General features: G+C 37.1%; 1 long non-coding RNA gene across 1 annotated transcript; it reads left to right on the top strand.

Moving 5' to 3' along the window:
- The first annotated feature begins 1,911 nt into the window (after nt 1–1,911).
- Nucleotides 1,912–10,419, top strand: LOC149225238 (uncharacterized). Its single transcript, XR_016246948.1, has 4 exons — nt 1,912–2,123; nt 2,228–2,292; nt 4,713–4,777; nt 10,189–10,419. It is a non-coding gene; the product is annotated as an uncharacterized LOC149225238 (long non-coding RNA).
- Nucleotides 10,420–13,068: the final 2,649 nt, after the last annotated feature.

The raw sequence follows: 13,068 nt of genomic DNA, 5'->3' as shown, positions 1-13,068 counted from the left end.
TGACCATTATTAACAACACAAACAAGTTGATTCTTGTATAACCCTAATGACATACATTGTATGTCAACAATAGGAATAAATGAATAACCCCAATTGTTTATGTTCAATTCCAACTAGTAGATAGTGTAACCATAAGTAGGGTAATATTCATAATCTTTGTCTAGATATACCCAATAAAACTTTTCTTTAAAGAAGATAGCCTCCTTTGGTGGAGTTACACCACCGTATGGAAGCTCCGTCCTTTTCCAAACGTTGTCAAAACTATTGCAAATGAGAAAATGTGAGTCCATGTTTTTACAAACATGTTTCAAAAACACCCATTCATAATTTCCTGGGCTGCATTTTTGAAATAAAGAGAAGAATCCTCGCTCCCCAACACTAAGAACTCCAACATTTCTAAACGTCTTCGTAAAAGGGTTGACAATGAAATATTTTTTTATATGAAAATAAATTTAGGGCATGTTGAACAAAATCATTGATCCCATTGTACATTCAATTCTATTGCAGAATGAAGAAAAGGAAACACCATAGTAGACAAGTGACCACTATTGTTAAACTTCCCTTGTGTATTGCAAAGAAAAAAAGAAAAATGTTAAATCAGAATAGTGACAACATTCATTCATTATTTTAATCTAAAAACTGATTAAGAAAACCATCCATTTTCATCATTACTTGGTTCCTATATACTTCATTATTAGATTAAATAAATTAAATAGTGCAACTTAAAAATCCATAATTACTCAAGATATAACCACCTTACAAGAACCATTTTTTCAAAGATTTCCTCAAAGATGGGCAAGTTAAAAGTTTTCAAAATTTGAAAATTTTCATCCCCAAAACACTTAATAAATTTATTTGTAAAATAAATTTAAACTAATATTGAATAGATACAAAATTAAGATAGCTATATATATATAGCTCTTCATAAATTACTGACCAATTATTTTATATGTTTTTTTAATAATAATAAAAAGCTAATTCACATTAATAGATAAAAGCCAATAATGATTGTCTTTATTATTCATTATTAACTTAAAAATGATATCATTTTTCACCTTCCAAATATATGATAATTACCTTCATTCTTAATTCAATTATTATGATAGCCTCCTCTTAACAAAAACAATTATAGAAAGAAATTTCATAGATATGGAGTGATTCTATATTGCTAAAAAGTTAGCTTCTGATTTGGTGTAGAGTGGTTAACCTACTCTAATCACACATGATTATCCTCCTCTATCAACCATAAATTTTAACTTTACAAAAAAGTTATTAGACAAAGGTATGAACATGGTTTTTCATTAAAGGTATGTATCCTTAGGTCAACATAGAGCATAATGGATTAGCGACAAAGGCCTTTGGCGGTGTATGTAAATGAATAGTTAGTGACCCATACACTGCATTTATTCCATAATATTTCATATCACTTACCTTAAAAATTTTGTTGAATTGACATTGATCCATGTAATATGTCCTATCAAATCCAATTTCCACATGACAAAACTTTTGGCTAAAGCAATTTGTCTTTATTATCATTCCCCAAACATATACATCAGGTTTGACTTGAAAATTTATAATCACATCTACATGTCATATATTATAAGATCATAAAAAAATGATAATAATAACCTCACGGAAAATATACCTTCCTACTCAAACATTAATTCATAAAATTTATTAAAGGCAACCCAAACCTTTATGACATAGCATAGAACTTTACTATATATATTAATTAAAACATGAATTAGTGGCCTCGTGGTACTTGATATTTAAATGTTACATAACCATGACTTGTTTTCACTGACGGGTGGCTATCCGGCCCCAGCCTCCAGAACTTTCTTGGGCGCCACCTGGAAACATCACGAGCGTTGATCTGGTTGTTCTTTGATTGCATGGTCAACATTAGTCTAGGGTTCCTTTCGGTAGCCACCCAGCCTAACCCTGTCCTCAGTCTTCCATTCACATTGTTTGTCCGAAGAGGGTTTCGCTCTGCAAGTTCTTCCAGTGACGACGACTCCTTGACTCTTCCAGCATTCGATATCACTAATAATACTAGATTTCGAGCACCCATTTCGAATTCTCTCCTCTCAAAGGCAGCGACAGCTCGAGGAACCTATCCACAGGTATGTCAGTGGCATAATCAATTTCTTTTACTTCCTATACTACTCTAGTTTTCAGTTCCTGTGGCTTTGTATCTGAAATTAATATTTGTTGTGGTTATTTACAGGTGGTGGTCTGTCGCCCAAATTATTTACCTTGTTTACAGGCTTGGTGCAATGGGGGCTCATCGTGGTGGGTAATTTCTTGTGCAAATTCTTTTTATTTGCTTTTCTGTTGATTCTATTTGCCAAATAGGTTAAGTTTTCATTTTCTGGCTGCCCTGGTAGGTTACCCTGTGACTCGGCATGGAGTTCAATGGACCCCAACCACTTGTTCCACCATCACAACTTTAGGGACCACATCACAGGTGCACTTCTGGCTGCTGGGGTGTAGTTTAATGCCCAATATTATCGCCGTATTGAACAATCAATGGTTCTTGTTGGTATTCTGAATACTTAGATTATGGCATTGTAGCTTAGGGTATTTCCATTAGGTGTGAACAATCTCTGTTTTCTTTTCAGGAAGGCGACAACTTCCCAACTATAGTTTTTGTACTTCCATTAAGCTCTTGCCCAGTTTCCTGTTTTCTATTTGTTAACTATGAAGGTTCGACCCTAATGGGCTCTTGGTACATTGAAAGTTTATGATTCTTGTGAATATATGTTTTCTTCTGTTTTGATATTCAAAATTATGGTAATATTATAGCGGCTGAGTTTGGAACCAAATTCTTTGGTTATTGGCCATGCATCCGTGTTACAGTCTTTTACTTCATGTATTTATTTTATGATTAAATCCGTATAAAATGGTCACCTATGCAGGTTCAGGGTTTAGTTTTTCTACTTTTCCATTTGTTTAAATTGCATTTGGTTATCCAATCTAAACTTGTTAAGACCAATCACTATTAAATTAACATGTTTCTTCAGAGTTTGACCCCTCTGGAACCACAGAGCTTTACTATATATATTAGTTAAAACAAGAATTAACATCCTCATGGTACTTGATATTTAAATCTTACATAACCATGATTTGTTTTCAATAACGGGTGGCCATCCGGCCCTAGCCTCCAGTGTTGAAAATGCAACAAGATGATGGAGTTTAGTGGAAAGGAGTCACCTTCACTAAGTGGGCCTGCAGGCTATTTTTGGCACAAAGTCTATTTTTAGACTATGCCTATTTTTAGACATATGGATCATGGTCTATGAGTTGCAGGATGTTGTTTATGGATGATTGGTCATGTTGGGAAAAATAGATGGATTTCTATTTTTGGTTCACAGTGGAGTGACCAGAGTCTATTTTTAGACTGCCAGGGTAAAAATAGAAACAGTCAAATAGTATTAGCCCTTAGTAATATTTGGACTCTAAACATTATCTTATTCTCTTGGAGCACTTCAGTTTGAGCTACGGATGTGGCACATGCAGCTAAAAAAAGGAATCACATGGTTTCTTATGTGTTAGTTGAGCTATTGCATGCAGGACTTCAGTTAGAACTCATGTGGTTGAGTTTCGGTGGAGTTGATTGTGGAGTTGATGGAGTTGTGTTCAGTTTGACTTGGTTAAACTAGTTGTATTTAGTCTAACTGCAGAATACACTAGTGATGAGTGATGTGAATTAATTATTAATCAATTCACTAATTATTAACTCATAAAGAAACTAAAGAATACATCAGTTAACTCAGTGCATGGACAGTTCAACAGAGACAGGTGTTAGAGGTAAGTGAAAGGGTGAGTTGTGACTATCAGTTGTGCATGAGATTTGCACATGCATGGATTGAGTAATGCCAATGAGGATTGCTCAGTGTGGGCCAATATCAAGGCAATTGTAGCCCGTGCTCACGTGATTTTCACTTGGGTTTGCGCAGTGGAGGCAAGCAAAGCAGTGGAGGAGATTTGAACCTGTGATTGATTCATATCTGAGCTAGTTTTGTGTGTAACAGGTGGAGATAGTACTGAGTACTTGTGAGGAGTATTGTACTATGTATTATTACATGTTCTCAATCATTATAATATACAAATAGTGTGGGGTTTTCAACTGTATGCTTTCCCCGGGTTACATACTGTGTTAATGTGCGCATGCGATTGATGTTTCATTGTTTTTAATGCTGCTAAATTGATGATCAACGTAGAGGAGGTTATGTATTATGCATGTATTCCACAATAGTGTATAATTGGGATAATCTCTGTGAATAAGTGTCATATTATTCAAAATTTCTACATCCAGAACTTTCTTGGGTGCAACTTGGAAACATCACGAGCGTTGATTTGGTTGTTCTTTGATTGCATGGTTAGCATCGGTCTAGGGTTCCTTTTGGTAACCACCCGCCCTAAGCCTGCCCTCAATCATCCATTCACATTGTTCATCTGGAGAGGCTTTCGCTTTACAAGTTCTTTCGACGACAGCGGCTCCTTGACTCTTCCAACATCCGATATCATTAATAATACTAGATTTCAAGCACCCATTTTGATTTCTCTCCTCCCAGAGGCAGCTACAACTTAGGGAACATGTTCACAGGTATGTTGGTGGCATAATGATTTATTTTACTTCCTATACTACTCTGGTTTTCAGTTCCTGTGGCTGTGTATCTGAAATTAATATTTGTTGTGGTTATTTACAGGTGGTGATCTGTCGCCCAAATTCTTTACCTTGTTTACAAGCTTGGTGCATCGAGGACTCATCGGGGTGGGTAATTTCTTGTGCAAATTTCATTTATTTTCTTTTCTGTTGATTCTGTTTTCCAAACAGGTTAAGTTTGTGTTTTCTGTTGGGTGTGGAGTTTGATTATCTTCTATATTCAAAGGTATCGCCACATAGGACCCCAGTTCGAAATGGGGGCGGCAACGCCGCCCGTAAAATATTCGCTGCAGGGGGGTCCAGGGGGGGCGGCTGCGACCTTTGGGAGCCCCCCCTAGGCGGGGGGTTTCGGGGCAGTGCCCCCGAAGCTAAAAACAGTTTTAAAATTGCCTTGTAAAAGTATAGTAATTTCTAGTCAATCTCGGTCGTTCATTAGGCGGATGATCTGACGGTAGAACTTATGTTTAGTTTAGGGTTTTTTTCCCTAGAAGGAAACCCCTCTCTTTGTATGAGGGTATTGTATTTGAGGCTATGTGATAGATGTGTATTTTGTGAGCGAGAAATAGAGAGGTGAGACTGTGAGAGAAAACAGAGGATATTACAGCAGATTTGCTGTAGGTTGTGTCTCTTCATTTTGCTGGATAATAGAAAGGAAGGACTGGCTGTTCGGGGTGGACGTAGCCCAAACTGGGTGAACCACGTATATCTGTGTCTCTCTTGTTTTGTGCGTTTTCTGTGTTTATATATCTGCAATATTTTATGTGTTCCATTGCTCCGTAATATATAATTTTCTAACAACTGGTATCAGAGCCGAAGGTCTATTTGGCTGATAAACTCGCAGGAAAGAAGGGTTCCTGGTTCGAGTGGGAGCAATGGCGGAAGATGGTAAGTTTAGGGTCGAGAAATTTAACGGCCAAAACTTCTCGCTGTGGAAGATGCAGATGGAAGATATCTGTATCAGAAAGATCTATACCTACCTTTGGGCGGAAAAACAAAGATGCCGACGGGTATGAAAGACGAAGAATGGAACCTTCTCGATAGAAAGGCACTCGGAACAATACGGTTGTGCCTTGCTGCGTCAGTCGCCTTCAACATTTCGAAGGAAACCACGACAGAGGGTTTGATGCAGACGTTGTCGAAACTATATGAAAAACCCTCGGCCTCAAACAAGGTATTTCTTATGAAACGGTTATTTAATATGAATATGTCGGAAGGTGGATCTGTTGCAAACCATTTAAATGATTTTAATACAGTTACAAGTCAGTTAAGTTTTGTAGGGGTAAACTTTGATGATGAAGTTAGAGCTCTGTTATTCTTGTGCTCATTACCAGAAAGTTGGAATGGTTTGGTAATGGCCATTAGTAACTCCGTTTCTGGATCTAGTACTTTAAAGTTTGATGATGTTGTCGGTGCTATCCTTAGCGAGGAAATGCGACGGAAAAGCTCCGGTGAGTCATCGGGAAATGCTTTGAGTGCAGAGTCTAGAGGAAGAAAAATGGAAAGAGGAAAGAGCTCAGGATATCGCAGTAAATCAAGGAAAGGCAGATCCAAGTCCAGATCGGGGATAGTGTGCTGGAAATGTGGAAAGAAAGGACACCTAAAGAAAGACTGTAGATCTCGGAAGGGAAAAGAAGGAGATGCACAACAAGAAAACAATCATGAAGCAAATGTGACAGGTGAGGTGTTACAAGATGCTTTGATTCTTTCTTTCGAAAATATTACTGATTCCTGGGTGGTAGATTCAGGGGCTTCATTCCATGCCACACCTGATAAGAAATACTTTCATGACTATGTTCAAGGAGATTTTGGACAAGTTCGTCTAGGTGATGATAAACCCTGTAAAATCATTGGAATGGGTAAGGTTCTTGTAAAACAGCAGAATGGAAACCAATGGCTATTAAAGGAGGTAAGGCATGTTCCAGATCTAAAGAAAAATCTGATTTCAACAGGGCAGTTAGGCGGTGAAGGTTGTGTGACAACTTTCACAGATAAAGCTTGGAAGGTCACTAAAGGAGCCCTGGTAATAGCAAAAGGCGAAAAGGTTGGTACATTGTATTTATGCAATGGTATTTCTAACTCTGTTAATGCTTTAACTTCCAAAGGAGCAGATGCAGCATTATGGCATCATAGGCTCGGACACATGAGTGAAAAGGGGATGAAGATTCTTCACTCAAGGAATTCATTGCCAGGTTTGAAGAATGTTGATTTGGACTTCTGTGAGAACTGCATTTATGGAAAACAGAAGAGAGTCAGATTTCTCAGAGTTGGGAAAGAAAAGAAGAACAAAAAATTAGAGCTTGTGCATACAGACGTATGGGGACCTGCTCAGGTATCATCTCTCGGTGGCTCTCGTTATTATGTTACTTTTATTGATGATGCAACTAGAAAAACTTGGATTTATTGTATTAAGAATAAATTTGATGTATTTGATACTTTCAAGAAATGGAAAGCTTTGGTTGAGATTGAGACAGGAAAGAAATTGAAGTGTCTTAGATCAAACAATGGAGGTGAATATTGCAGCAAAGAGTTTGATAGGTACTGTTCAGAGCATGGAATTCGCAGAGAGAAGACAGTTCCAAGAACACCACAAGAAAATGTTGTGTCAGAAAGGATGAACAGAACAATCATGGAGCGTGCAAGGTGCATGAGATTGCATGCAGGATTGCCTTTACAGTTTTGGGCAGATGCTGTAGATACTACTGTTTATCTAATAAACAGAGGGCCTTCAAGTTCCTTGGATGGTGGTGTCCCAGAGGAAGCATGGACAGATAAAAAGGTAAACTACTCTATTTTAAAGCCTTTTGGTTGTGAGGCCTTTGTCCATATTGATAAAGAAAATAGAACAAAGCTTGAGGCAAAGTCAAAGAAATGTACCTTTATTGGATATGGTGTTAATGATTTTGGTTATCGCTTATATGATTATGAAAATCACAAAATCATTAGGAGCAGAGATGTAATATTCAATGAAAAGGTCTTGTATAAGAATCAGTTGCAGGAAAAGAAACAGGAAAAGGAAAACAAGGAATACACAGTTCTTGATGAAATCACTGAAAAAGTAAAGGTGCCTGAAAATAATAATAATCAACAACCACAACAACAGCAACCACCACAACAACAACAGGCACCCCAAACACCTGAAAGTGGTGTTAGAAGATCTACCAGGATAAGTAGACCCCCTGAACGATACTCTCCTTCATTATATTATTTATTGTTGACTGATTCCGGTGAACCCGAATGTTATGAAGAAGCAATGCAGGTTGAAAGCAGGAAGAAGTGGGAGGTAGCCATGGAAGAAGAGATGGACTCCTTAATGCATAACCAGACTTGGGATTTAGTCAGGTTGCCTGTAGGAAAAACTACATTGAAGAATAAATGGGTTTACAGGCTGAAGGAAGAAGATGGAGGAAAACAGAGGTATAAAGCTAGACTTGTGGTGAAGGGGTTTGCACAGAAGAAAGGTATTGATTTTGATGAAATATTTTCTCCTGTTGTTAAAATGACTTCAATCAGAACTATTTTAAGTCTTGTAGCAGCTGAAGATTTGCATCTTGAGCAGTTAGATGTAAAGACAACCTTTCTCCATGGGGATTTGGAGGAAGAGATATATATGCAGCAGCCACAAGGATATGAGGTGAAAGGGAAGGAGAAACTAGTGTGCAGGTTGAAGAAGAGCTTGTATGGCTTAAAACAGGCTCCAAGGCAGTGGTATCTAAAATTTGACAAGTTTATGTCTGAACAAGGTTATACTAGATGTCACTCTGATCATTGTGTTTATTTGAAAAAGCAAAATGATGGCAGCTATATTATATTGTTATTGTATGTAGATGACATGCTTGTTGCAGGATCTAACATGCAGGAAATAAATGTGCTCAAAAGAAAATTGGCAAATTCATTTGCAATGAAGGATTTGGGAGCTGCAAAACAAATCCTTGGTATGAGAATAACTAGAGACTGAAAAAATCGTAAATTAACATTGTCTCAGAATGAGTACATACAAAAGGTGTTGAAAAGATTTAACATGCACAATGCAAAACCAGTTAGTACACCTTTTGCTAGCCATTTCAAACTTAGCAAGGAAATGTGCCCAAAGACCCAAGAAGACATGGATTATATGTCTAAAGTTCCATATGCATCAGCAGTTGGAAGCTTAATGTATGCAATGGTCTGCACAAGGCCTGATATTGCACATGCAGTGGGAGTTGTAAGCAGGTACATGAACAATCCAGGAAAGGAACATTGGATGGCAGTGAAATGGATTCTCAGATATTTGAAAGGTACCACAAATCAAGCATTATGCTTTGGTGGTTCAAACATCTGCCTACAAGGATATTTTGATGCAGATATGGCAGGTGACAGAGATAACAGGAGGAGCACTACAGGATATGTATTTACTGTTGGAGGAACAACTGTCAGTTGGGTTTCAAAAATCCAAAGTGTTGTTGCACTTTCAACAACAGAAGCAGAGTATGTTGCTGCTACAGAGGCTAGTAAAGAAATGATTTCGTTACAAAGGTTTATTGAATTGGGTGGGTGAATTGGGTAAGGCGCATGATATGGGCACGTTATACAGTGATAGCCAAAGTGCCATTCATCTTGCAAAGAACTCAGCATTTTATTCCAGGACTAAACACATACAGCTCAAGTACCATTTCATACGATCAGTGTTGGAAGATGGAGAGTTGAAGCTGGAAAAGATACACACTAGCCAGAATCCTGCAGATATGCTAACAAAAGTTGTAACCAGGGAGAAACTGAGAATATGCTCAGTTTCAGTTGGTCTTCAAGGATGACGATGAAGATGAGAAATAGCCAGGTCCAAAGAGGAGTCATTGTCCAGCAAATGGAGCAGCGGTGGAGTTAATACAATCAGTCTCCAAGTGGGAGATTGTTGGGTGTGGAGCTTGATTATCTTCTATATTCAAAGGTATCGCCACATAGGACCCCAGTTCGAAATGGGGGCGGCAACGCCGCCCGTAAAATATTCGCTGCAGGGGGGGTCCAGGGGGGGCGGCTGTGACCTTTGGGAGCCCCCCCCCCTGGCGGGGGGTTTCGGGGGCAGCGGCCCCGAAGCTAAAAACAACTGTAAAATTGCCTTGTAAAAGTATAGTAATTTCTAGTCAATCTGGGCCGTTCATTAGGCGGATGATCTGACGGTAGAACTTATGTTTAGTTTAGGGTTTTTTGCCCTAGAAGGCAACCCCTCTCTTTGTATGAGGGTATTGTATTTGAGGCTATGTGATAGATGTGTATTTTGTGAGCGAGAAACAAAGAGGTGAGACTGTGAGAGAAAACAGAGGATATTACAGCGGATTTGCTGTAGGTTGTGTCTCTTCATTTTGTTGGATAATAGAAAGGAAGAACTGGCTGTTCGGGGTGGACGTAGCCCAAACTGGGTGAACCACATATATCTGTGTCTCTCTTGTTTTGTGTGTTTTCTGTGTTTATATTTCTGCAATATTTTATGTGTTCCATTGCTCCGTAATATATAATTTTCTAACATTTTATGGCCGCCCTGGCAGGTTACCTTATGACTCAGCATGGAGTTTAGCGGACTCCAACCACTTATTCCACTGTCATAGCTTCAGGGACGACATCACATGTGCACTTCTGGCTGTTGGGGTGTAGTTTAATGCCAAGGATTATCGTCGTATTGAAAAATCAATGGTTCTTGTTGTTATTCCAAATACTTAGATTATGGTGTTGTAGCTTAGGGTATTTCCATTAGGTGTGAATAGTCTGTTTTGTTTTAAGGAAGGCGATAGCTTCCCAACTATAGTTTTTGTAATTCCATTAAGATCTTGCCCAATTTCTTGTTTGCTATTCATTAACTATGAAGGTTAGGCCCTAATGGGCTCTTGGTACATTGAAAGTTTATGATTCTTGTGAACAGATGATTTCTTCAGTTTTGATATTCAAAATTATGGTAATATTATAGCGGCGGAGTTTGGAACTGAATTCTTTAGTTATAGTCCATGCAACCTTGTTACAGTATTTTACTTCTTGTATTTATTTGATGATTAAATCCATATACAATGGTCATCTATGCAGGTTCAGGGTTTAGTTTTTCTCCTTTCCCATTTGTTTAAATTGCATTCGGTTATCCAGTTTAGACTTGTCAAGACCAATCACTGTTAAATTAACTCGTATATTTAGATTTTGACCCCTCTAGAACTGCCTCTCTAATACCCTTTGGGTGTTTCTAGAGGGAAATCTGAGTATTTTTCACTTTCCTTCCAGTTCTCCCGACCCTCATGGTTGTCAAATTAATTTCTACAGGTAAAAGATTGAATATTAAATGTAGGTTTGTTATGCTTCTATCAGTTGTGTTCGTTTGAACAGTTAATAGATTTGAATCCTAGCTTCTACAAGTTCTCACAGTGTAACACATAATTATTCAAACTATGTTTGAATGACTTCTATTAAGCAAGTTTTCCAGTTATTTGCATGGCTCAAAATATTAGCAGTGCAGATTTAATATGAATATTTGTTAATGTGATAATAACCAAACCTTCTGAATTCAACAGGGTTATTTATGTCCTGATCCTCCCCTCACACTTCTTCGTTTAGAACAACTTTTCTTTTCTGTAGCAATTACTGATTCACTGGCATCAGGACCTTTCCTCGGTTCAGCCTAGAATCCGTTAATTCACAGATCAAGTCTGAATATAGAGTTCCACTGGCTTTAGAGTTCGACAGCCTACATGTTAAAAGTACCTGTAGATTCACAAGGGTTTCCAACCCTGACTATTATTGTTGATTCTGTATTATTTTGGGTAATGACCATATGACCCCAATACAATTTTTCCTTCACATAATTACTGTGATGAATTTATTTCAATATATTATATATGCAAGTTTTGGGTTTAGTTCTTTTGTTCAGTTTGTTAGTATGTGATTGATTACACCAACATTGAAGGTTAAGACTATCTACTAGTGAATAAATCATGTTCCTTCAGGGTTAATCCCTTTGGAGTCGCCTCTCCATTACCATTTTCTTGTAGTTTTCGAGAGGGAAATCCAAGGGTTTCACTGACTCCTTCCTGGTGTCTTAATCCTCGCGGCATGTCAAGTAAATTCTTTCCAAGAACACAGGAAGAAGGTCAAGTAAAGCTTGTATTGTCTTATTATGCTTCTATCAATGTTGTGTTCTAAACTCAACCCTCAATTTTTTTTGTAAATAGTCACATTAAATGCAGTTTCCATTTAATTACGTTCGGTTGACTTCTGTTTAGCAACCTCTCATTTTATTGTGCAGAGTTTCCACTCGTGGGCAATGAGAATATCTATAGTGGTGAATTGTTTAGGTAATACTGATAAACTCTCTTTATGCTGTAACACATTTTCCTACTATGACTTGCACCCCAACATGGAAATTCCTGTTTTCTGCAGTACATGAGTTATTTGTGATGGTATGGCTTGATTAGCCTTCTGGTGACTACAGTTTTTCCCCTACAATACCGTATATTTTTCTTTAATGATATTTTAGTGGTCTGGTTAGCAGAAGTTTCTACAGCATAAACATATATCTACTTCTTAACCTTTCTTCGTCAAGAAAATTTACACATGAGTACAACACTACCATCCTACATTCACAAGGGTTGTTAGCTGTTATGACCAATCTCACACCTTCCTCCGCTAAGGGTTATTCCCTTCGATGATTTTTCTATTTTTGTACCTATAGTTTAAATAAAAAACAACGTAAAAACATTTCGTTCCGTTGTTGTAATTTGTGAAAAAAGAAAACTCTCTGAACTATTTATACTCCAAAAGACTTCTTTTTCTTTGTAGTCAACATTTTTTTCCTTCTTTCAGTATATTCACATTTTCCTATTTTATTTTCTTGAAAAAAACTTTATGTGGATTCTTTGCAGGAAAAGACATTCTTCTTTGAAGCAAATAATGTTATTTTCATAAAATATAGATTTTCCAACAAATAATTCTTTTTCTTCAAATTAACATATGACGGTTCCCTTTTGTTAAAAAAAATTATAATCTATAAAATGTTTGCCGATTTTTTTTTCCTATAGGCAAATAATCTATTTTAAGAGGAAATTAATTTTTTTTCTCTGTGGATATTTTTGCAAAGAAAATAATTTTTTTTTTCAAGTAGATGTTTCAATTTCTATGCTCGAATGATGTAAATTTCTACGAGGATCTGTTGTTTTCTCTTTAAATTGGGTTTTTTTTTTTTTAAGTTTTTCTTATGGTAAAAATATTGTCTGAACAAATCTTTGTTTGTTTCCATGCTTTCAAAAGATCCAAATAATCTATAAGAAAGGGCCAGTAATCTATTATGTTAAACAATTTTCTTTTACTAAAATATTTAGGCCTTTGTAATTATTTTGATTTACTTAAATATTCAAACATTGTTATAACTAGCACAACCACATTTACCAATG

The sequence above is a fragment of the Pinus tabuliformis genome, chromosome J (genome assembly GCF_031772625.1).
Source record: "Pinus tabuliformis cultivar Carrire ecotype Pingquan chromosome J, CPIR1, whole genome shotgun sequence".
Lineage (NCBI taxonomy): Eukaryota > Viridiplantae > Streptophyta > Pinopsida > Pinales > Pinaceae > Pinus > Pinus tabuliformis.
This window is presented reverse-complemented; position numbering and strand designations above follow the sequence as displayed.